The sequence below is a fragment of the Bos taurus genome, chromosome 25 (assembly GCF_002263795.3).
Source record: "Bos taurus isolate L1 Dominette 01449 registration number 42190680 breed Hereford chromosome 25, ARS-UCD2.0, whole genome shotgun sequence".
Classification (NCBI taxonomy): Eukaryota; Metazoa; Chordata; class Mammalia; order Artiodactyla; family Bovidae; genus Bos; species Bos taurus.
This window is the reverse complement of record NC_037352.1, coordinates 26,937,596-26,962,488: the sequence shown is the minus strand read 5'-3', so window position 1 is coordinate 26,962,488 and position 24,893 is coordinate 26,937,596. Positions and strand designations below refer to the sequence as shown.

Genomic DNA, 24,893 nt, shown 5'->3' with positions numbered 1-24,893 from the left:
GAAGACTCTGCTTGAATTAAGGTTCCCAAGTCTCTACCTTCAAGTCGTGCTCCCACCTCCAGATCAGGGCCACGTGCCTTCAAGGCATCTCCCCTGGGATGCCCCGCAGGTCCTCAGCCTCATCCTCCTCCCAACTCGTTCCCAGCATGCCCCCCTGGGGTTCCCCAGAAATGGCCCACAGTCCCAGGAGTTGGCTAAGGTGGGAGCACCCAGAAGTCAGAGTCAACATTCGATGAGGCACTCTGTCTTATGAAGTCCCTGTTCTAAATAATCTTCCCACCTTCTGGCCCTTTCTTTGGGGTCCCAGTGTTTTGAGGGTGCTTCTCAGTGAGTTTCTCTGCTTTGCTTTTGCCCATCACCCATCCATTGTCTACTCAGCTGCTAATTATAGCAACATATATTTATTGTGCGCTTACTGTTTGCCTGGCACTATTCTAGGCTCTGGGGATACAGCATAGACTTAATGGAAAATAAATCTTTGCTTTCATGGAACTTATCTTCAGCAAGTTAGATCTTATGTAGAAAATTATAAGTACTTTAGAAAAAATAGAGTAAGGGAGGTGGGGAAAGAGGAGACTGCAATTGTGAAATCGGAAATTCAGGGGAGGCCTTATGGAGGAGATATTTGATTAAAAGTTTGAAAGAAGTAAAGGGGAGAGCTTTGTGGTTACCTGGGTGAAGAACATTCCAGAAAGAGGGAATAGCCAGTGCAAAGGCCCTGAGAGGGCACATGGCTGGAAATGAGATCAGTGCCTCTGGAGTGGAGGGATGGGAGGAGAGAGGGGTGGGAAGTGAGGTCGGGTCAGGTAGGGCCACAGAGGCAAGTCAGTCACATAACGTGTCATTCAAACTTATAATAGGATAAAAGGAGATGTATTGAGTTTGCCAATACGTTTGAGTTTTTCCATAATGTTACGGATTATGAATCTTACCCAAATGAATTTTTTGGCCAACCCAATATTAACAGTTATACCCAGATAACAGATGCAACTTGAGATAATTAGAGTGTAAGGTCATCCTTCTTGGAGGCCATTGTGAGGACCTGGCTTTCACTGTTGCTGAGATGAAAAACCATTGAAGGGGTGTGAGCAGAGCAGTAACATGATCAGATTTAGAGGATTTTTTTTCCTCAATATTTTATTACATAGAGTTTTAAAGTTTACAGCAAAATTGGAAGGCTTGTACAGGTAACACTGATAACACCTACCACCTAGGTGCTCTAACATTTTACTGTCTTTGCTGTACCACATCTCCTTATCCACCCATCCATCCATCTTTCTTATTTTCTTTATACATTTCAAAATAAGCTGCACAAAATGGTATACTTCCCTCTCAACACTTCGGCATATATGTCAATTAAAGTCCAGTGTTGACTAGAGTCCAGGTTTTTCTTTTCCTTTGAGGCAAACTATCCATATAGCAAAATGCACAGGTGTTAACTGCGCTTCAGCGTTTCAACAAATATATAATCTGCATAATTCAAGCTCTTATCAACGACATCACGGCCTCCCCCTGGAATGTGTCCTGTTGGCTCTTCCTTGTCCCCAACTCCCTAGAGGCAGCACCGTTCTAACTTTGTTTTTGATTAGGTTAACCTGTTCTTGAACTTCACATGCATGAAATTTTATAGTAGGCACTCCTTGGTGTCTGTTTTCTTTCATTCAGCATAATGTCTTTGAGAGTTGTCCACACTGTTGCTTGGATCAGTGGTTTGTTCCTTCCTGTTGCTGGGTTATAGGCTGTACACTTGGCTTTGACCGGGAGTGCTCTGCCAGTCAAAGAGAGCAGATGGTTCCAAGTCCTCTCGCTGTTTCTAGCTCCCTGTACAAGTATGTCAAGGCTGGCACTCAGAACCCTGGATAAGGGCATCACAGAGAGATGGATAGCCTTTTCTCAGGACCCTTTCTAGAATATCTGGGGGCATCAGTCCCCAGACAGAACTATATCAGAGGTAGAATCTAGGGTGACCAAGCATTCTGGTTTGCCCAGGACTTTCCGCTGTGTTAGCCCTTCAAGTGCCATTCCCAGGAATCCCTCAGTCCTTGGCAACCTGGGATGGTTGGTTACCCTAGCAGGATCCCACCACTGCCCCTTGAGGCCCAGGCCCTTCCTCACTACACACTACACGTCCTTCCTTCTAAGGGCTGATTTTCCTTTTACTCCAAACCGTTCTGCTGCTCCCTAGCTCTAAAACTCCACTTGGCTCCCCTGGGCTTTGTCTGGCAACCCAAAGGATATCCTCAGCCGACAGCAGTGGTTGTTGGAACCACCTGGGAACTTTTGATGCCTAGCTTCTAGCCCCAGACATTTTCAGTGGTATAGGGCACGACTTGGGCATTGCTCCACAGGTGATGCTGATATCCTGCAAAGTTTGGGAACCAGTGGCCTGTGGCTAGGACTTCCCTTGACTTACATGGTATTGAACGTGTTGCCAGCACTTAAAATCAAGTGATTTCATATAAAAATCTGGACTTCCGGCCTCCTTTGACAAAGCAGATGCTCCGAGACTTAGAGTCTGCTAACAAGGATGGTCATCACCCAGGGGAGCAGAGGGCTGGCTGCCCATGGAGGCAGAGCATGTGCTGTTCAGTCCCTCCAGTCCCCATCACCCCTCCATGCCTCGCTCTGCTTGTTCGTGCTCACTTGCATGGCCAGCAGGCCAGTTTGAACTCTTCGGCCTGGTCCTTGCTCACCTCTTCAGCCTCTTCGTTTCTTCTTCCAGGGCGCTTACCTCATTCCTGACCTGCCACGTGGGCCTCGTGGTGCTCTTTCCCACCTACCTTTGCCCATGCAGTTCTCCCATCAAACTCCTTATCGTGGCAGACCAGGCCCTGCTCAATATGGCCCTGCTCTCGCTTGGGCTTCCCTGGTGGCTCAGCTGGTAAAGAATCCACCTGCAATGTGGAAGACCTGGGTTTGATCCCTGGGTTGGGAAGATCCCCTGGAGAAGGAACAGCTACCCACTCCAGTATTCTGGCCTGGAGAACTCCATGGACTCTATAGTCCATGGGGTCCCAAAGAGTTGGACACAACTGAGCGACTTTCACTCACTCACCTCTCTTACCCCTCTGCCTGAACTCTCTACCATCTGACCCATGAACACACAGAAGCTGACCAAACTAGTTCTCATCTTAGCCCTTGCTCTTCCCTCTGCTAGAGAAACCCTTCTCTTCCTCCTCTTCTCTTTCTTCCTGGCCAATGCCTACCTGTCTTTCAGGCCTTGGCTTAGCACTCACCTCCTTCAGGGAGGTTCTTTGATCCTCAGAGTAGGTCAGGTTCTGGGTTAATCACCATACTTCCTCTTTCACTTGACATCTCACTTCCTGTGCTAAAGTAAGGCCACGTTGTTCATTTCTGTTGCAGGGCCTTCTGTAGTGATTGGTAAGTAGTAGGTGTTTGTTAGTGATCAGTGAACGAAAGACCATCTCCCTTTCTCCATTGGCAAATCCTACTCCTTTTCCTGTTACATTTCTACTATAGCATTCAACTCTGTTCTCTTGGAGACCCATAACTTTACTGAGATCAAATGATCCATTGAGTTTTAGCTCAGGTCCTTCTCACAGTGGGCTCAGAGGGTCCCAAACCCATCCTGTGATTGTTTGCCCAGTTTCAGAATGCATATCTGGAATTGGCATACTCAGCAACGGGTAGACTCTCCAAGTCAGTTGAAGGCAGTGCTGTAACTGGTTGGTGACCCCCAGCTCCCTGCACAGGGCAAGTGCAAGGGCAGAGCACCATAACTTACTCTGTTCTCTTGTATTTGTCTGTTGGCAATGACTTTTCTGCCTGTCCCCTCCTCTGTTGCGCCAGTCAGCTCTGGGATGCAGCTGTGGTGATGTGAAGGGTTCAGGATACAGCAGAGGAATGGAGGTATTCTGGATTCAGGTGATGGGTACTGTGTGATCTTGGGCAAGTCATTTCCCTATTTAGACCTTAGTTGTCTCATCTGAAACATGGAGCCAATATTATCTTTTCCGTATACAGTAAGTCCCCTACATGAGAACCTTCAAGTTGCGAACTTTCCACAATGCAGACGTGTTCATATGTCCAGTCACGTAAGTTAGTTCACGTGTCTGGTGTACACTGTCACGCGCATCTTCTACCAGTGGTTGTGCTTTTGGGTATTTTACTGTACAGTACTATACAGAGTACAGTAGAACAGTATCTTTATTCCAAGCCCAGGATACCCAGAAGCAAGTGTACAAGCAGCAGCAGTGTAGCTGCTAAGAAGCACCAAGTGATAACGATGGAAACAAAAGTGAAAATAATTGAGAGTGGAGCGAAGTGAAAAGATTAAAACATGAGTCATTCAACCATCAGCAGGATTCTAAAGAACAAGGACAAGATCATGGAACGTGTGAAGTGAAGTCTGCTGTGCCGATGATGTCAACAATAATGTCGAAGAAGCATGGAAAATTGATGGAGGAGATGGAGAAACTTCTCAGAGTGTGGATGCAGGATCAGCATCAGTGTCAAATCCTGCTCAGCTTAATGCTGATTCAAGAGAAAGCTAAAAAGCCTTTATGAAGGCTTGAAGGAGAAACAGGGCAAAGAATCAGAGGGTGCGTCTTTAATGCCAGCTGTAGTTCAAGGCTACAGTCAACCTTCACAACGGAAAAGTGGTGAGGCCACGAGTGCAGATACGGTAGCTGCCTGGGAACTTCCTGAAACCCTTGGAGAAATTATTGTACTGTACTGTACTAATGAAGACCTGATGGAATTAGAGGCTCAGAGGAAGGATGAAGAGAGACAAGAGGAAGAAGAAATAACAGAAGAACTGAAGCGATTCACCATGCTGGAAATGACAAGATGATTTTATTTGAGGAGGCAGTTTTAGTTTTTGAGGCATAGGACCTGAACGTAGAATGGTACGTGAATGTTGTTCAGGATGCTATCCAGCACTACTGGGTCATCTAATGATGAGAGAAAGAGCTGCTACCCAATCCATCACTGGATTGTTTTTTTTTTTCAAGAGGGTAGATAGAACTGAATCCAGCAAGGAACCAGAACCTGTGCCATCAACGTCAGGCATGAGTGAAATTGCAGCTTGCTCTCCGTCTCCTATTGCTGACGATCCTTCAGTTCCACCATCTCTCACATCCTCTCCCCAATCAGTAACTCTTCCTGCCTGTTCACTGGATGCCAGCCCCTGGATGCCAGCTGCTGTACTGTACTTTTCAAGGTACTGTACTCTAAGATTAAAAATGTTTTGTTTATTTTTGTATTTGTTTTTTATGTATTATGTGTGTGAAAAGGATAAAAAAACCTGTTACAGTACAGTACTACTGTAGCTGATTGCATTAGTTGGGTTCCTAGGCTAACTTTGTTGGACTTAGGAACAAACTGGAGTTATGAATGAGCTCTCCTAAGGAACTGGTTGGTATGTAGGGGACTTACTATATATATACCAGGAGCAGAGTGAACCAAGAGCAGATCATGTACCCTGAGAACCTATATAGAAACCAAATTTTTGTAAAGTGAATAATATTTCGAACCTTTAAGTTTTAAAATCACTGGTAGGATTGCAAGCACTCTAGGAAATTTAGGAAATGCAGTGCCAAAGAAAAGAAAGTAAAAGTCCGTTGTATCGATAATAACCTCAGCTGAGATTTTACTGTATCTATCTTAAGATATGGTGAGGGAACTGGAGCGAGGCGGTTGGAATCAATGAAGATAGCCTTAAATGGGACACCGGGGGTCTGGTTCCGCTGCCGAGTGACTTCAGTCGCCTTGTCTGTAGAATTGGATCCACAGGCGGTGCTCCCCTCACTGCCTTTGGTGAAGCTTCCTGGAAACAAAGGAAGGCAGCACGCCTTCCAAACGGCCGACAGCCAGGAAAGCGCGCCGCGGCGTCGCAAGGGTTAAGGGCACAGAGCGCAGAGCCCGGCATCCTAGAGAGGCCGCGGGCGGACTTCCGGCGCCGGCGCTCTGGGCGCGGTTTCTCCCTGGGTCGCGAGGAACTAGCGGAGGTGTGTGTGACCGGTTCTCTGTCTGAGCTGCGGCAGATCAGGGTCACGGAGGCCAAGCCGTGCCGACGCGTCCCCTTACTCCGAGTTCCTGACCAGCATCTTCTCCTGGGGGCAGCATGTGAGGCACTCTGGGCCTTTAGTCTCCATGGCTGTAATGCCGGCATGAGGATCCCGGGACTACCCGATCACCGTTGGTTTTTTTCTAATTACTTACGCCCAGGGAAACTACTATATCCCCATCATCCTCAGTCCAGCATATTTCCCCTCCTTACTACAACTTCGGGAGCATGTTCTTATTTTACAAGTAAGAAAAGTGAGGTTCAGGGCGATTTTCTCCACAATCATGATGCACGACGGTGGCGGAGTAGGGAGGATATAAACCAAGTTTTTTCGACTTGAATGGCAGATCTGTTTGGGGAAATATTAACTAATATTGAGTGCTTACAACTAGAATCTTTTCATAAAGGGGCAAAAGCTTGCCACAGGGAGATGATGGGGGGTGGTACTCACAGATCTGTCCGAGTTAAGTAATTGTGAGTTATAATAGTGGTCCTGGTTCACGTATCTTTGCATCCTTTACCTCAAGGAGAAAAAATAAATAAAATTTAGCAGCTTTCTCTCTTTAAAAAAAAAGTACACACACACACACACACACACATATATATATTTACTTATTTGGCTGCCCCAGGTCTTAACTGTGGCACGTGGGATCTTAGGTTTTTGTGGCCACATGCAGGACCTTTAGTTGTGGCATGTGGGATCTAGTTCCCTGACTAGGGATCAAACCCCAGCCCCCTGCATTGGGAGTGTGGAGTCTTAGCCACTGGACTGCCAGGGAAGTCCCACAGCATATACCATACAATCTGCCCACTTAAAATAGACAAATCAGTGGTTCTTTTAAGTATGTTCAGAGTTGTGCAGTTCTCACCACAGTCAGCTTTAGAACATTTTTCATCACCCTCAAACCGTACCCATTAGCAATCATCCCATTCTCCTCCAGCCCTAGACTATCGCTAATCTATTATGTGTTCTGTCTATATAGATTTGCCTATTCTGGACATTTCATATACAGCCATATAAGGCCTTTTATGACTGGGATAATCCCCTATCTTAAAGTCCAGGCCTTGAGCTCAGACTTTGGCCTAAAACCATAGCCAGTGAGAATTAGATACAATCATTTTGACATTGTTGTATTTATTTTTTACCACCTTAGGGTAAGTTCCTGTTTGTGGTAATGTCCTTCTTGAATAAATGTGTTTTCATTTTGAAAGTTATATTTAAATGACAAGATTAAGCAAATAGTAGAAATGGTATATGAATGTCTGAAGGTTGGGAAGATGGGATGTGAATGAAGTTTGGAAAACACTAGATTGTCTGATTTGAGGCTTTCCAGGATGTGGTTGGAAAACCACCCTATTATTCCATTTCACTCTCCTAACAATTTCTCAGAAGAAGTGCATCATTTTACTGATGAAGAAACAGGTATAGCACAGTTAACTATGGTAGCTTGTCCAAGGTCACATAGCTAGTGACAGAACCTAGATTTAACCCAAGGTCTAATTTCCAACAACCACCTTTTAACCAAGTTTGAAAGTAAAACTGGGGGTGAGAAATGGACTAGCAGACTTGAGCGAGGACCCTAGCCACTAGACCAAAACATGTGGGGACCAGGCTGGTTAAGTTGTTTTGGGTACACCTTCAAAGTACGTGTGTACTCAGTCGTGTCTAACTCTTTGGGGCTGCATGGATGGTAGCCCGCCAGGCTCCTTTGTCAATGGGATTTTCCAGGCAAGAATACTGCAGTGGGTTGCCATTCTTACTTCGGGATCTTCCCAACCCAGGGAGTGAACCCACATCTCTTGTATCTCCTGCATTGGCAGGCAGATTCTTTACCACTGCACCAGCTGGGAAGCCCCTTCAAACAAATAATCAATTATTAAAAAAAAAACACACTGTAATTTGTGACTCTAAGCAGAAATTCCATCTGAGGCAATGTTGGGATTTTCTTCCTCTCTCAAGGGCACACAAGAATCCAAGAGGTGTTGCCTGGATAACTAGAGGTATGGTGTGTGTGTTTTGGTGCCAGGGAGAGTCTTAATTCCATGGTGGGAGAAATTCCAGTTAAGGAATTCAAGACCTTATACTAGAGAGGTGTTCCCCTAATTCACATGGTAGCTGCATCCGCAGTTTCTTATAAGTAAAGTCCCTTCTGAGCAGATGCCATGACACCCCACTCTCCTCTCAAATCCCCGATAGGCCCAGGAGTTAGCATCTGAACCCAGCTTTCCATAGCAGTGAAGGAGACATGGGTTCAATCCCTGGTTGTGGGAACTAAGATCTTGCAAACCGTGTGGCACAGCCAATATAATAAAAAATAAAAACTTTTTAAAAAAGAAGCTGAACCAAAAAAGTTCAAAAGGAAAAACTAGGGAATGAAATATTCATAGAGGGCTTTGAAAAGCTCTGACAATTCCTGGGTATCCCTAGAAGGCCACAAGCACATGTAGAAAAGACCTGAGAAGACCCCAAACTTACCTCTAGCTGACCTTAATGCTCTGTGCAAGCAAGAAGTGGAAGTTAAAGCAGTGTTGCACACATATACACAGTCCCTCAGAAAAGACTAGATTTACTAGTTGAAGGCATTAGTTGTCCAATCATTAGCTGACCACTAAGCAAGTTAATTGAGCACAGACTTTAGTGGCCATGCACAAAGAATACAGTCTTTACAGAATTAACCTAGGAAAGTTCATAAAGAGCAGCAAGAACAACAACAAAGCCTGAGGAGGGGGAGAGTCTGACTTTTGGAGTTGCCACATTATAATATTTAAGATGTCACTGTTGGGAATTCTCTGACAATCCAGTGGTTAGGACTCCATGCTTTCACTGCTGAGGGCCTGGGTTCAATCTCTGGTTGAAGAGTTAAAATCCCACAAGCCACACAGTGCAGCCAAAAAAAGAGATGTCATTTACAACAACAACAAAATAATTATGAGACACATACATACATATCAAATAGAAATAGACGTTCTGGAGCTTAACAATACAAAAATACAACTGAAATGAAAGATTCAGTTAACAGGGCTCTGTAGCAGATTTGAGTTGGCAGAAGAATCAACACAATTGAAGGCAGGTCAATTGAGGTTCCTCAGTCTGAGGAACAGAAAGAAAGAAAAAAAAAGAAGTGTCCCCAGAGACCTGTGGGATATCAGGTGTACTAATATACACATAATGAGAGTCCTAGAAGGAGAGACGAGGACTTAGAAAGAGTATTTGAAGAAATAATTTTCCCAAATTTGATTTTTTAAAAAATTAATCTACACAGCCACAAAGCTCAAAGTAGGTTTATCCTACCTGAAAGAGACTCACATCTAAACACATCATAATCAAACTGTCAAAAGACAGAGTACTAAAAGCAGCAAGAGAAAAAGCAAATCATAATATACAAGGAATCTTCCATAAGATTAACAGCTAACTTCCTATCAGAAACTATGGAGGCCAGAAAACAGTGAGATAACATATGCAAAGTGCTGAAAGACTAAAGCTGTCAACCAAGAAATCTATACCCAGCAAAACAATCCTTCAAAAAAAAAAAAAAAGGTGAAATTAAGGCATTCCCAGATCAACAAAAATGGAGAGAATTTGTTCCTAGCAGAGTTACCCTACAAGAAATAGAGAGGCAATCCTTTAGGCTGAAATGGAAGGACTAGACAGTAACTCAAATCCACATGAGAAAATAAAGAATATCAGTAAAGGAAACTATGTAAGTACATGAAAAAGACAGTATAAATACATTTTGTTTATAATTTTATATGTTTTAAAGACAACTGCAAAATGCAATAATTGTAAAGTGAGGTTTATGGGCTTACAATAAATAAAGATGTAATCTGTTTGGCAATAATAGCACAAAGTAGGCATGAGAGAAGGGAGCTATATAGGAGCAACTTTTTACATACTAGTGAAATTAAGTTGGCATTAACATGAACTAGATTGCTTTAAGTAGACATGTTAATTGTGATCCCCAAGGAAACCACTGAAAAAGTAACTCAAAAGAATAGACTGAAAGAAACAAGGGAATTAAAATGGAATACTAGAAAATATTTAACACAAAAATAAAGCAGTAGTGGAAAAACAAGAACAAAAAGTGAAAGGCATATAGATAACAAGTAGCAAAATGACAGATGTAAATCCTATCTGTTAGCAATTACATTAAGTGTAAATAAACACTGCAGTCAAAAGATAGAGATTTGGCAGATTTTTAAAAATCAATTTAAAAAACCCAACATGATCCAACTATATGATATCTTTATAATCAATGACATAAATAGGTTGAAACTAAAAAGAAAAAGATATACAAGAGTAACTATAAGAGATGTGGAGTGGCTATGGAATTACTAGACAAAACAGAATTCAAAACAAATCTTGTTACTAGAGACAAAAGATATTTTATGATAATAAAAAGGTTGACCTATCTAGAAGACATTATAAATATATAGGTGCCTAAAAACAGAGCCCCAAAATACCTGAAACAAAAACTGACAAAACTGAGGGAAGAAATAGACAACTCAGTAATAATTGTTGAAGACGTCAATACTTTTGACAATGGATAAAATAACTAGAAGATCAGAAAGGAAACAAACCCAACAGTAGTGGAGTAGGTTTCCTATCTATTTCATTCCTAGGAACTATGATCAAGTACTGTTGCTAAAGACCTCTGCTAGCCAAGAAATCAGATTGCCTGGTGGTCCCTGCTGCCCTTTACAACCGCTGCGTCTACCTTGTCTGGATCCCCTCATGTGTGTATTAGTTGCTCAATCATGTCTGACTCTTTGCAACCCCATGGACTGTAGCCCAACAGGCTCCTCTATCTGTGGAATTCTCCAGGCAAGAATACTGGAGTGGGTAGCCATTCCCTTCTGCAAGGGATCTTTCTGACTCAGGGATTGAACCCAGGTTTTCTGTATTGCTGGCAGATTCTTTATGGTCTGAGCCACCAGGAAAGCCCAGATCCCATCATACCCACTGATATTAGGGAGCCCCTCCTCAAATAGTGATATCCTCTATAAGCATGGAGGTGCTCCCTTCAATGTTTTAGCAAAGAAATTGTCTTCTGGGTCCTCTCACTGAATACACTTGACAGATTGCACATGATAAATCTAATCTATCACACTAAGCCTTTACCTTTAGATTCTCTCTTCTATGTGATACCAGGAACACTGTAGCATTTTGACCTCATTAAGTACAGACTGCTATTAGGTCCAAAATTCAGCTAACCAAGTGATTTCTTAGTGCCAACTTCTTAGCACATTAAATCTGGGATCTTTAGTAAATATACCCATAAATAAATGTGGCTCTAGCTAGAGTTATAATCTACCCTCATTGCTTAACACCCTAAAAACCCATTCTCACACACTTTTTAGGTTTCTGTCAACATACTCAGTTCAGTTCAGTTCATTCGTGTCCGACTCTTTGTGACCCCATGAATTGCAGCACACCAGGCCTCCCTGTCTATCACTAACTGCCGGAGTTCACTCAAACTCATGTCCATCGAGTCAGTGATGCCATCCAGCCATCTCATCATCTGTCATCCCCTTCTCCTCCTGCCCCCAATCCCTCCCAGCATCAGAGTCTTTTCCAATGAGTCAACTCTTTGCATGAGGTGGCCAAAGTACTGGAGTTTCAGCTTTAGCATCATTCCTTCCAAAGAACACCCAGGACTGATCTTTAGAATGGACTGATTGGATCTCCTTGCAGTCCAAGGGACTCTCAGGAGTCTTCTCCAACACCACAGTTTAAAAGCATCAATTCTTCGGCGCTCAGCTTTCTTCACAGTCCAAGTCTATGTAACACATATTAACACAGTACTTTGCCAACAAAGGTCCATCTAGTCAAAGCTATGGTTTTTCCAGTAGTCATGTGTGGATGTGAAAGTTGAACTATAAAGAAAGCTGAGCACTGAAGAATTAATGCTTTTGGACTGTAGTGTTGGAGAAGATTCTTAAGAGTCCCTTGGACTGCAAGGAGATCAAACCAGTCAATCCTAAAGGAAATCAGTCCTGAATATTCATTGGAAGGACTGATGCTGAAGCTGAAACTCCAATACTTTGACCACCAGATGCAAAGAACTGACTCCTTGGAAAGACCCTGATGCTGGGAAAGATTGAAGGCAGGAGAAGGGGATGACAGAGGATGAGATGGTTGAATAGCCTCACTGACTCAAAGGACATGAGTTTGAGCAAATTCTGGGAGTTGGTGATGGACGGGGAAGCCTGATATGCTGCAGTCCATGAGGTTGCAACGAGTCGGACACGACTGAACGACTGAGCTGAACTGAAAGACTTACAGACAGCAGGGGAGGTGAATTTTGAGTGGAATGAGCACCCTTTTCAAGGCATTTGCCCCAGGTAAAGTTATCACAGGGTTTTCAAACAGAAAAGTTAGTTTCATTAGACACAGGAGAGCAAGCTACTTCCAATGGCAAAAGAGACTGAGAATGACTTGGGAGTTCAATATTGTCTCCTTTGTCTGATTCTAACCACATGCGCCCTTCCAAATTTCTGCACCCTATCCTTTCCTGATTGATGCCCTGCTGCTGCTAAGTCACTTCAGTCATGTCCAACTCTGTTCAACCCCATAGACGGCCTCCTACCAGGCTCCTCTGTCCCTGGGATTCTCCAGGCAAGAACACTGGAGTGGGTTGCCATTTCCTTCTCCAATGCATGAAAGTGAAAAGTGAAAAGTGAAAGTGAAGTCACTCAGTCGTGTCTGACTCTTAGCGACCTCATGGACTGCAGCCCTCCAGGCTCCTCCACCCATGGGATTTTCCAGGCAAGAGTACTGGAGTGGGGTGCCATTGCCTTCTCCAGATTGATGCCCTAGATTTCCCATAACAAATTTGTCAAGACAGTGAATTTAGTTGTCATTTTCTCTCTAATCACTCAAGTGCACTGCAAAGAATCCATCCTACCACACAGTCTAGAGTTATTACTACTGCCATAGGAGCCAGGAGAAGTTGGACTCCCAAGGCATATGCTTTAGTTGTCACCCCATCACAATCAGCCACAGGTGATAGTTTGATTAACTGTGATACAGCTGCATGGTGTGGTTTATTAGCATCCCATTTCCCATTGACTAGAGCTCAGCATCAAGGTTGTGACCATATCACTGCAAAATCCCATCTCTGTGGGTCTTTCTCCTAGAACCACTCCCAGAACCAATTATTGTATCAGTCAGGGTCCAACCAGGAGGCAGAAGCCACCATGGGAAAGCTTAACATAAAGAACTATTTATAGGAATAATAGGGAAATGGCTAACGAGGGCTGAAGAGAATTCTAAAGAATACAGAATTAGATATTAAGATCAGCTACTATCCCTAGGACTGATGCAGAGAGCCCAAGAAAGATCCCTTTCCCACCAGGCTGAGATCAGACTTCATTTGAAAGGACCAGGCAGACAAACTGCTGACGGCCTTACCTTTGTGACTTCCTGGAAATCGGCCCTCTGGGGTGTCAGGTGAAGCTGCTAATCATGGAGCATTGCTAGAACCAAGATTGCAGGAGGTGTTCTCTACAGGAGCCAGGTGCTGGAGAGCTTTATCAGTACAGGGATCAGCACAGTAGAAAGTCATGCCACTGTGGAGTCACACGGTAGAGGATATACACTCAGTGAGAGCCAGGTGCTGGAGAAAGCGGCACTGAGAAAGGAATCAAGCACTGTCAACATTAGAGAAAGTGAGCTTGCTAAGAACAAAGTGCTGGAGAAAATCAGACTGCTCCCATCGTCAAGTGTTGGAAAAAGCATGCTCTGCAGATCAGTGTGAGAGAAAGCTGTGTGAGGGTCAGGATGGGTGGTGTACAAAAGGAGTCCAAGCGCTGAGTCCAGTCACTGCAAAGGCAGCATGTGGTCTGGGGTCAGTGGTGTCCACATGGAGGTAGAGAGGTAAGGCAATGTGGTTGCAAGTTGGGAGCTGTGAGCTCATCAAAGGACTCCTCACTGTCACTTCTAAGGCAGGGAACCTCTGGATGTGCCCACATACATGTGCCCATGCAAAGCTGTGCAACAGGAGCAAGAAAAAAGCCTCAACAGTACCAGAACCAGGAAGAGCATCTCCTTCCTCTTTCAATGTCCCTCCAGCGCCCTCTACTGACAAAGCTTAACATCGTGTTCACTGCAAGGAGAAACGAGTACATAGTCCAGTCCAGTATCTCAGAGCAAATACTAAAGCGTGAATTTGGAGCTGAGAGGCAGTAACCTGAAAACTGGCATAGTGGCAGAATCCCCACATAGTCTCTCTGAACCGCAGACTGGGGACCAATATAGCAAGACAGGCTAAGTGAAAGTCCCACTTGCTACAAAGACAACAAACCAGTAAAAATACCACATCCCTGGGAGAAGTGCAGAAATTCATGCAAAGAATTGAAAGAAGCATGGGTAGTGAGACATCACATACCCATTTAACCCGCCAGTCTGGCCTGTTCAGAAGTCAGATGGAGAATAACTGCGGACCAGCATGAACTGATTCCAATTGCAGCTGCTGTCCCAGATTTAGTACCTTTCCCCTGATGTTTGGTAACTGACTAGTGACTTGGCTCTTTCTCCATACCAACATGCAAGGTCCACCAGAGCAGTTTCCTCTTTAGCTGGCAACGCCACTGTATATCTTCAGCATGCTCCAGGGATCTGTCAATTCTGATCTGCTGTAATATAGTCTACAAAGATCTCAGTCATCTTAACATCCCACAGACCACCACACCGGGCCACTATATTGAGAACATTATTGGATCTGATGAGCAGCAAGTAACAAGTACCTTAATTGTCCTAATAAGACATATGCAAACTAGAAGGTGGGAGATAAATGCCCTCTAAAGACTCAGGGGATACTTCTCTGGGGGTTCAGTGGTTGAGAATCCACCTGCTAATGCAGGGGACATGAGTTCAATCCCTGGTCCGAGAAAATTTGACATGCTGCAGGGCAACTAAGCCCCTGCACCACAACCACTGAAACCTGTGCTCTGGAGTCCATGCTCCACAACCAGAGAAACCACTGCAATGAGGAGCCCTCGCACCACAACTAGAGAGCAGCCCCTGCTCATCACAACTAGAGAAAGCCCACATGTAGTAACGAGGACCCAGCACAGCCAAAAAAAAAAAAGATTCAGGGGACTGTCACTCCAGTGAAGTCTCTGGAGATTCAGTGGCCAGAGTATGTAAAGATATCTCCTCCAAGGTGAAAGACCAGTTGCTCTCATACAACCTACTCCCCCTCATAGAGGAACAGTGCTTGGTAGGCATGTATGGATTTTGGAGGCAATGTAGCTCGTCAGTAAAGCCCCCTGGGAGGTGCCAGTTTTGAGTAGAGAGCAGGGAAAGAGAAGGTTCTATAACACTTTCAAGGCGCCCTGTCACTGTACCGATGATCCAGCAAAGCCAGTGACATTCCAGCAAGCACCAAGAGCAGAATCAAAGCACAGACTCACAGGATTTTTGATAAGTGTAGGCTTTCAACTGTTCTACTTTTCAGAAACAGTCTCTGAGGAGTTCTTTGGTCGTCCAGTGGTTGAGAATCAGCCTTGCTATGAGGGGATGCAGGTTCAATCCCTGGTCAGGGTAACTAAGATCCCACATGCAGCAGACTACTGAGCCCACGCACTCTGGAGCCCATGTGCCATAACCCAAGAGTCTGTGGCACAGCACCTGATGCAGCCAAATAAATATCTTAAAAAAATCTGTAGCTTAAGGGGCTTCCAGGCAGTCCAGTGGCTAACACTCCAAGCTCCCAATGCGGGGGACCCGGGTTTGATCCCTGGTCAGGGAACTAGATCTAAGACCCATAGCAAATAAATAAATATTTTTTAAAAACTTCATAACTTAAAAAAGAAACAGTCTCTGGCTTGCTCTTGGGATGTGGTAGGAACTGAACATGTAGCCAGCAGATATCGGGTGACCAAGCAACCTGAGATACTCATCATGAAAGGATGTTGTCTGACCAACCCAACTGTGAGGTTGGGTGTACCCAGCAGCATTCTATCATCACCTGAGATAAAAGACCAAGCTTGGAAAGGTCCAGAAGTTACGAGCCATTTACAGGAGCAGGTGGTTTCTTGACCTTCTCTCCCTCCATCACTGGCTGTGCCTTTCTAGGGTGTCCTTTACACCCAGCTGACTGATGAAGAAAAGACTCAAGCCTGTTCACAGGTGACTCTGGCTGATAGGCTGTTATGAGCTGTCAGTGGACAGCCACAGCTCCCCCCACCAGCTGGGTGAACCTGAAGGACACTGGTGAAGAAAAACCCTCACAGTGGACAGAGCTTTGAGCAGTGTCTTCGGCTCTTCACTATGTCTGGCAGGTGAAATGACCAGAAGTATGAACCTGCATTAATTGATGGACGGTTGCTAAGGTTTGGCTGGCTGGTCAGGAACTTGAGAGGAACAGAATTGGAAGATGGGTGACAAGAAATTTGAGTCCTTATGGCCCTTCTATTTTTTGCACCAGGTCTTATTTGCAGCATGTGGGTGCTTTGTTGCAGCATGGGGAATCTAGTTCCCTGATCAGGGATTGAACCTGGGCCCCCTTCGTTGGGAACATGGGTTTTAACCATTGGACCACCAGGGAAGTCCATTATAGCCCTTCTTTTAACAATCTTCCTCAATCAGTTGTACTTCAGTTGGAGCCATTTCATTCAGGGGTCCAGCTTTGTCTTCTCTCCTCTGGTTTCTTAGTCCTCCTCAATGGGTTGTTAGCTTCTCTTTATCTGTTCATGAGTTTATTTCCTCTGACCACTCGGAACAGCACTTTAGCGTCTCTCAAACAGCTGCTGCTGCTAAGTCGCTTCAGTCATGTCCGACTCTGTGTGACCCCATAGACGGCAGCCCACCAGGCTCCCCCATCCCTGGGATTCTCCAGGCAAGAACACTGGAGTGGGCTACCATTTCCTTCTCCATTGCATGAAAGTGAAAAGTGAAAATGAAGTCGCTCAGTCGTGTCCGACTCTTCGGGACCTCATGGACTGCAGCCTACCAGGCTCCTCCATCCATGAGATTTTCCAGGCAAGAGTACTGGAGTGGGGTGCCATTGCCTTCTCCACTCTCAAACAGAGGCAAGGAGTATAAGAGAGCAATGTTCTCCTGAATAGGCCAGGGTATTAGTTTGCTTGGGCTGCCGTAACAAAGTACCACAGACTGGTGACTGAAACCACAGAAATTTGTTTTCTCACAGCTTTATTTATTTATTGGTGAAGCAGCAAGGCATGTGGGATCTCAGTTCCCCAACCAGGCATCAAACCCATGCCCCCTGCAGTGGAAGCAGGGAGTCTTAAAACCACTGGACCATGAGGGAAGTGGCTTAATCTCCTCTTCTCTTAAGGATACCAGTCATGTTGGATTAGGGCCCTCCTTCATGACCTTATTTTAACTTCATTACCTCTTAAAAGACCCTATCTCCCAGCAGAGTCACATTCTGAAGTAGCAGTTGTTAGGATTTCAGCACATGAATTCGAGGGGGGTGCACAATTCAGCCCTTAGGAACCAGTACTGAACACATTTGAAGACACTTGTCCTGCAGCTAAGACACAAAGAAGAGGAAACCTCACTGATGGGGCTCCTCGAGTGCTGGCAGCCATCTTCTCCAGTCAATCTGCCTCTACAGCTCCCTTGCAGGTCCTCAGAGGTGAGCAGACTAGAGAGGCTCTTCCGGGGCTCTATGTCAGGGGGAAAAGAGGAAGCCCCCGTGACGCCCCTCTTCCTGAGTTCTAGGCCATGTTACTAAACCCCAGAATTCATGATTTATCCATCCACCGTCACTGGTAGGACGGGACCATGACAGGCCTCCCCTTGTAAAACCTGGTATATAGAGGAGTAAAGCAGAACTCCCAAGTGGAAAAACATCAAGAAACTGGAGTATAGATACATTTCTCTTTCCTAAAGTGAAAGTGGCTCAGTCATGTCTGACTCTTTGCAACCCCATGGACTCAGGCCAGAATACTGGAGCGGGTAGCCTTTCCCTTCTCCAGGAGATCTTCCCAACCCAGGGATCAAACCCAGGTCTCCCATTGCAGGCGGATTCTTTGCCAGCTGAGCCACAAGGGATGCTCTTTCCTAAGGAAGGCAGGAAAGAGGGAGTCCTTGAAAGGATTCCCACCTCTTTAGTCAGGCTCTTTTTTTTTTTTTTTAAGATTTTTGTTTGTTTGTTTTATGTGGAGCATTTTTAAAGGCTTCATTGAATTTATTACAATACTACTTCTGGTTTATGTTTTGGTTTCTTGGCCTCCAGGCTTGTGGGATCTTAGCTTCCCCACTAGGGACTGAACTGCACCCCCTGTGCTGGAAGGCAAAGTCTTAACCACTAGACCACCAGGGAGGTCCCTCTGGCCAGGTTCTTTCATGAAACCAAGTGTATTCATTTTCCCTTGCTCCGTAACAAATGAGCCCAAACTTAGAGTTTAAAGTGAGACTCATTTATTATCTCACATTTTTGTTGATCAGAGACTATGGGCTTGGCTGGGTTCTCAGTTTAGGGTTTCATAAAGTGAAAGTGGCTGTCGTGTCCGACTCTTTGGAACCCATGGACTATACAGTCCATGGAATTCTCCAGGCCAGAATACTGGAGTGGATAGCCTTTACCCTTCCCCAGGGGATCTTCCCAACCCAGGGACCGAACCAGGGTCTCCTGCATTGCAGGCGGATTCTTTACCAACTGAACTATCAGGGAAGTCTAGGGCCTCATAAGGCCCAAGTCAAGTTGCTGACTGAGGTGGGCTCTTACCTAGAAGCTGTAGGGACAAATCCACTTCCATGTAAGTTCCATTTGTTGGCCAAATTCAGTTCCTTACAGTGTAGGATGTCTCCATGCGCTGTCGGGGTAGAGGGTGGATGTCAGCTCTTTCAGAGGCCTCCAAAGGGAATTCCTTGGCGGTCCAGTGGTTAGGACTCTGTGCTTCCATTGTATGGGGCCTAGGTTGGATCCTTGGGCAGGGAATTAAGATCCCACAGGGACAATAAAAAGGCCACTGCATTCCTCATCACACGGGTCCCTTCGTCAGCAAGCCAGCAGGGGCTCCAGTCCTCCTCATGCTTCACATCTCTGACTTCCTCTTCCGCCACCTGCTGGAGAAACCTCTCCTAAACAGCTACCTGATTGGTTGAGAATCTCCATATCTTAACCTCAACTGACTTGGATCTTTAATTACACCTCCAAAAATCCCTTCACAGCAGTACCTAGATTAGCATTTGATTGAAGAACTAAGGGGCAGGGATTTTAGAGGGTTATCTTTAGAATTCTGCCTACCAGACAGGAATCCCTGTCTTGGCCTGGAGAGAAAGCCATCCCCCTCTGCCAGAGGCTTCTTAAGTCCTTGTTGTTGTTTAGTCGCTATGTAGTGTCTGACTCTGTGTGACCCCATGGACTGTAGCCCACCAGGCTCCTCTGTCCAGGGGATTCTCCAGACAAGAATACTGGCGTGGGTTACCATTTCCTTCTCCAGGGGATCTTCGTGACCAAAGGATTCAACCCAAGTTGCCTGCTTGGCAGGTGGATTCTTTACCACTGAGCCACCTGGGAAGCCCTCTTAGATCCTAGCCTGGCACCAAAGATAAGAAAATGTGGGCCATGTGCTCCTCTGGAGAGACCAGTCAGCTCCTCAGCTGGTTCATAAATTCTTAGCTGCTGCTGCTGCTGCTAAGTTGCTTAAGTAGTGTCTGACTCTGTGTGACCCCATAGACGGCAGCCCAGCAGGCTCCCCTGTCCCTGGGATTCTCCAGGCAAGAACACTGGAGTGGGTTGCCATTGCCTTCTCCAATGCAGGAAAGTGAAAGTGAAGTCGCTCAGTCCTGTCCAACTCCTAGCAACCCCATGGACTGCAGCCTACCAGGCTTCTCCGTCCATGGGATTTGCCATGGACGGAGTGGGTTGCCATTGCCTTCTCCAAAATTCTTAGCAACTTAGTGTGAATTAGAAAAAGGTGCCCTTTCCTTATACAGACCTCTGTTCACCACAATGTGTGGCACCCCCAGAGTTATGCAGTGCACATGTACTGCTCTGAGCAGTGGCCCGAATCCCAGTGGGATCAGATACACTGCACTTCCCAACCACTTGCCCACACTAGCTGTTGTCTATAGAGACATTTTTTTCTCAGAACACTTCTGACATCCTTCATTGTTTTTTTTTTTATTATTTTTATTTAATTTTTGGCTGCACTGGGTCTTTGTTGTTGTTTGAGGGCTTTCTCTAGTTGCGGTGCCTGGGCTTCTCATTGCAGTAGTCTCTCTTGTTGCAGAACATAGCTCTAGGGCACACAGGCTCAGTGGTTGTGGCACACAGGCTTAGGTGCTCTGCAGCAGGTGGGATCTTCCTGGAAGTGAAGTGAAATCGCTCAGTTGTGTCCGACTCTTTGCGACCCCATGGACTGTAGCCTACCAGGCTCCTCAGTCCATGGGATTTTCCAGGCAAGTGTCCTGGATTGGGTTGCCATCTTCCCAGATCAGAGGTCAAACCTGTGTCCCCTGCATCTGCAGGCAGATTCCCAACCACCAGGGAAGTTCCACTGGCTTATTTTTATCTGTTGATGATTTGGGGGAAATACAAAATAAAATGGTCATCAGTTGACCTGAATAGGGTGATGAATTAGTACTCAGAAAAAAAATTTTTTTATCTACTGGTTGGATCTAAACTGTTTGGTCATATCTAAGTAAATAGCCAAGAACTCCCAAGGAACAAACCCTGAAGTCAGCAATATTAAGGTAAAAACAGAAGCTACCATTACTCAAAGCCCATATCTATATACATAGATTGGATATATAAACACAACATGCACGCACTCATATATACACACTCGTATACACATAACCTCATTTAACCTTCACAGGAACCCTATCAATTAGGCATGACATTATTCTCCCCACCAGACAGACAAGAAAACTGAGGCCTGGTTACTTGCCCAAGGTTAAGGATGAAAAGAAGCTAAGTCAGAACTCAGATCTATGCCATCTGATTGATGCAAAGCCCATGCTCCTAACCACTTCGTGGAAATTAGCTGAGTGTCTATGCCCTGAATCGAGGCCTTTGCTCTCTGCCTCTTGCATCAGAGCCAGGGTTACCCTCTGGTGAGCCCAGTGGCCCAATCTGGGATAGGGATATCTTAGTTGTATTCATAGGAAGGGTTTCCCAGGTGGCTCAGTGGTAAAAAAAAATTCCTGCTGCTAATGCAGGAGATGTGGATTCAATTCCTGGGTCAGGAAGATTCCCTGGAGAAGGAAATGGCAACCCATTCCAGTATTCTTGCCTGGAGAATCCCATGGACAGAGGAGCATGTCAGGCTACCGTCCACGGGGTGGCAAAGAGTCAGACACAACTGAAGCAACTTAGCACGCACGCACATATGTATTCATGGGGATGACCTGCAGGGAAAAGGGTGGTAGTGAGTAGTTTGTGGCTACAAGAGAGAGATGGCCCGTGGGGCTTGGAAGGAGGAAACACGGTCGGCTTTGTCTTGTTCACCAGGGTATCTCCCACGCCTGACACCTTGCTGGCCCACAGGTAGTTTGCCGAATGACTGAATAGCCACCTGTGACAGCATGCCTGTGATAGTTCCTCACTGTGTTCTGTCTCTCTGGCGTCTGCTCCTGCTACCAACCTCTTCCCTTTCCAATAAATTAGCATCTGAACTGGATCTGAAAGTGTCCTAGATTGCAGGCCCTGTGGCAAGTGTTTTATCTACATTTTCTCCTTTAAAGTGAAGTAAGAACCAGGAAATTCCCTGGTGGCCTAGTAGTTAGGATTCCAGGCTTTCACTGGTGTGGTCCGGGGTTCAATCCCTAGTTGGGGAACAAGCTGCGTGATGAGATTACTTCATATTTCAGGAGGCTTCTGGGCTGGCAGAAATATCCACTACTTTAATGCTCAATTTATTAGACTCCACTAAACAAAAAAAAGGAAAAAACTGAAAGTCATTTTTTATGAGGGATTTAGGCTTTGATTACAAATTTAACCAATTAAATTATCTTAAGTAATTTAAACTGCAAATACAAATTCAGTAGTCAAAAGATTCTTTTGATTACTTCATATGCTTTAAGGATACACAAATACAATAACAACAGAATTTATTAAAACTCATCATCAGGACTTCCCTGGTGGTCCAGTGGTTAGGAATCTGCCAGCCAATGCAGGGGCCATGGGTTTGATCTCTGGTCCAGAAGGATCCCACATGACACTTGCCTAAAAAATCCACCATCAAATCGGGTTATAAAAGGGATAAGACTATGGATTTAACTTTGTCTTGCCCTTATTCTGACACCTTCTTGAGGTTCCAGTTTTATACCTTTCTAGAGTTTCAGTAATTCTATCAATTATTATTTTTATACCTTCTTGGAGTTTGGGTAATCCTACTCGATCCAAAGGAAAAAGGCAACTGTCTCAGAATCAGCTAAGGCTGCAAGTTCCGGTCAGACATAGGACCACGTTACACTGTTCTAAAGAGGCAGACCTGAGCTGACCATTCATCAGCCCCAGCACCTGTTCACGGTAAAGATTTTCCTGTTTCTTATGGAGCTTCTAGGGCTTCCCTGGTGGCTCAGACGGTAAAGGATCCACCTGCAGTATAGGAGACCCAGGTTCCATCCCTGGGCCAGAAGATCCCCTGGAGAAGGGAATGGCAATCCATTCCAGTATTCTTGCCTGGAAAATCCCATAGACAGAGGAGCCTGGCGGGCTCAGGCCATGGGGTCCTGAAGAGTCAGATATGACTGAGCGATTAAGCATTGCAACCATGTACAGGGAGATTTTAAGTCCCTCCTTTCCTCCATCCCTCTCTCCTTCCCTCCTTTTCTATCTTCCTTCCTCTCTCTTTGTTTTGTATGCTTTAAAAAAAAACTTTTCATATGGAGATTTTTTTTTCTTTTTGGAGATTTGTGTAGAATCTTACTTCCCTGACCAGGACTCGAACCCAGGCCCTTGGCAGTGAAATTGCAGAGTGCTAACCATTGGAGAAAGAGGGAATTACCCTTTACGGGTTTATTATATTGATCTTTCCAGTTTAACAAAGGGGTGCCAGGCCCTGCCTTCCTGAAGGCCTGTGGCTCCCAAGATGCTTCCCATACTGTTATCCCCACCTAATCACTGAACAAACTGAGGCTTTGTAAAAAGTTATGTAACTTGCCTAAAATCACACTGCAAATAAGTGTAGAGCTGCCCGGTTCTATCCGATTTTAGAAACAGCTCCCATAGGACCCGGCCTCACCCTCTGCCCGCTGTCAGAAATGGGTGGTTTACAGACTGCCCCCCAAGTTGCCCGATTTAGGGCTCCCAAGGCAGGGTCTTCCTAGTCTCAGGTGGGCTGCGGAGAAAACACAACAGATTCTTCTTTCCTCCCTGCAGGATTCAGGAGTGAGGGTGACCAGGAGAGCCCTCCACGAGAAAGGCCTGAAAACAGAGCCTCTCAGGAGGCTTCTTCCCAGGAGAGGCCTCCGGACAAACGCCCGGCCCAGTTCCGCGGGGCCGCCGCCGCCGGAGCCCAGAGCTCCCGGGGGAGGAAGCAAGGCCCCGAGGGCACCCCGGATGATCCCCCAAGGGAAGGGGAGGTGAGCCGGCTCCCCAGGCAAGGCGAGGCCCTGAGGCTTCTCTTGGCCGCCCCAAGATCCAGCCACCCACCCGCTCCCCCCGAGGGCGCAGAGAGCTTCCCAGCTCCACGGCCACCGTGGGATCATCAGGGGCGCGCGGCCCCAGCCTGCCCCGAACCTAAGGTCACAGCACCCGTCTGGCTCGCCACCGACACCCGCACAGAGCAGGATCAACGGCCCCCCAAGTGCGGGAAAGGCTCCGGGCACAATCTGACCCCGTCGAGCGCCTGAGGACGCATCACAGCCGGGCCTCCACCCGGGGAGTGCGGGCGGGGCGCCGGGCCTCCACCCGGGGAAGGGCAGCCCGGGACGCGCCCCCTCTGCCCCCGAGGCCGCGCGCGGAGACCCTGCGCCACATGCCCTCCCCACTCCCTCCCTCCGGCCTCCCCGGAGGCCACGCTAGCGGGTGGGTTCATCCACCGCCTGACGACCTGCAGCAAGACCTCCCCGCGGGGCCAGCCTCCCCGCAGGCCCGTGTGGATACGAAGAAACCGACCTGGGCGGGCGGGGAGTGCCCAAAGCTTCTGGCACAGCCCCAGCGGACCGGAAAATCCCCACCTGGAGAAGGCCCAGGGCGAGGGAGCCCTTTGAGCGGCTCGCTCGCTGCACTGCTGGGCCTGTCCTAGGAAATGTCGACATCTCCCGTTGATTGAGGGCTTACCCCGTGCCAGGCCTTGCGATTTATGGAAATGATCTCATTCAGTCCTCACCACATCCCTGGGCCATTGGTGTTCTCATTATCAGCATTTTACAGAAGGAGAAACTAAGTCTCAGAGAGGTTAAGGCACCAGCTCAAAGTCACACAGCCAGAATGTGGCCGAACCAGCGTTCAGACCCAGGTCTGCCTGCCTGACCCCACAGCCCGACAGAGGGCACTGCTTCTCCTGCTGACACATGAGTGAGGGCTGCCGGTGCTGCCGGTCTGACAGGACACCTGCTTGTGAAGCATCCATTTTTCTCCTGGTGATTATATAGAACACTTTTTATACTAAAGTGAGCAGATACTCACCGGAATGCAAGTGAACATTTGCACCAGCGATTCAGATGCAACTTGTGACATCATAGGAATTTTATGCCAAGTCCAACGCTTCAAGCTCAGCCCCTGGCTACCTGAGGTGCCCTCTTCTCAGACCTCTCCTTGGGAGGGATGGTGACCAGGGAAGCTCTGCCCCTCGACCAGCTCCTGGATAGAACCTTCATGGAGGCCAAGGAAGATGGCCTCTCCCCAGTTTTTCATCCCATTGAGTTGCTTAAGGACATTCATCCAGTTTCTCTGGCCTAAAGTTTCCAAATTTCTGACAGAGATCAATCTAGGATTGG

At 46.3% G+C, this 24,893-nt stretch overlaps 1 long non-coding RNA gene across 1 annotated transcript; it reads right to left on the bottom strand.

The window, feature by feature from the left end:
• Nucleotides 1–1,027: 1,027 nt before the first annotated feature.
• On the bottom strand, nt 1,028–23,359 carry LOC132343901 (uncharacterized). Its single transcript, XR_009492928.1, has 3 exons — nt 18,727–23,359; nt 6,480–6,549; nt 1,028–6,396 (listed from the first exon to the last, which is right to left on the bottom strand). It is a non-coding gene; the product is annotated as an uncharacterized lncRNA (long non-coding RNA).
• Nucleotides 23,360–24,893: the final 1,534 nt, after the last annotated feature.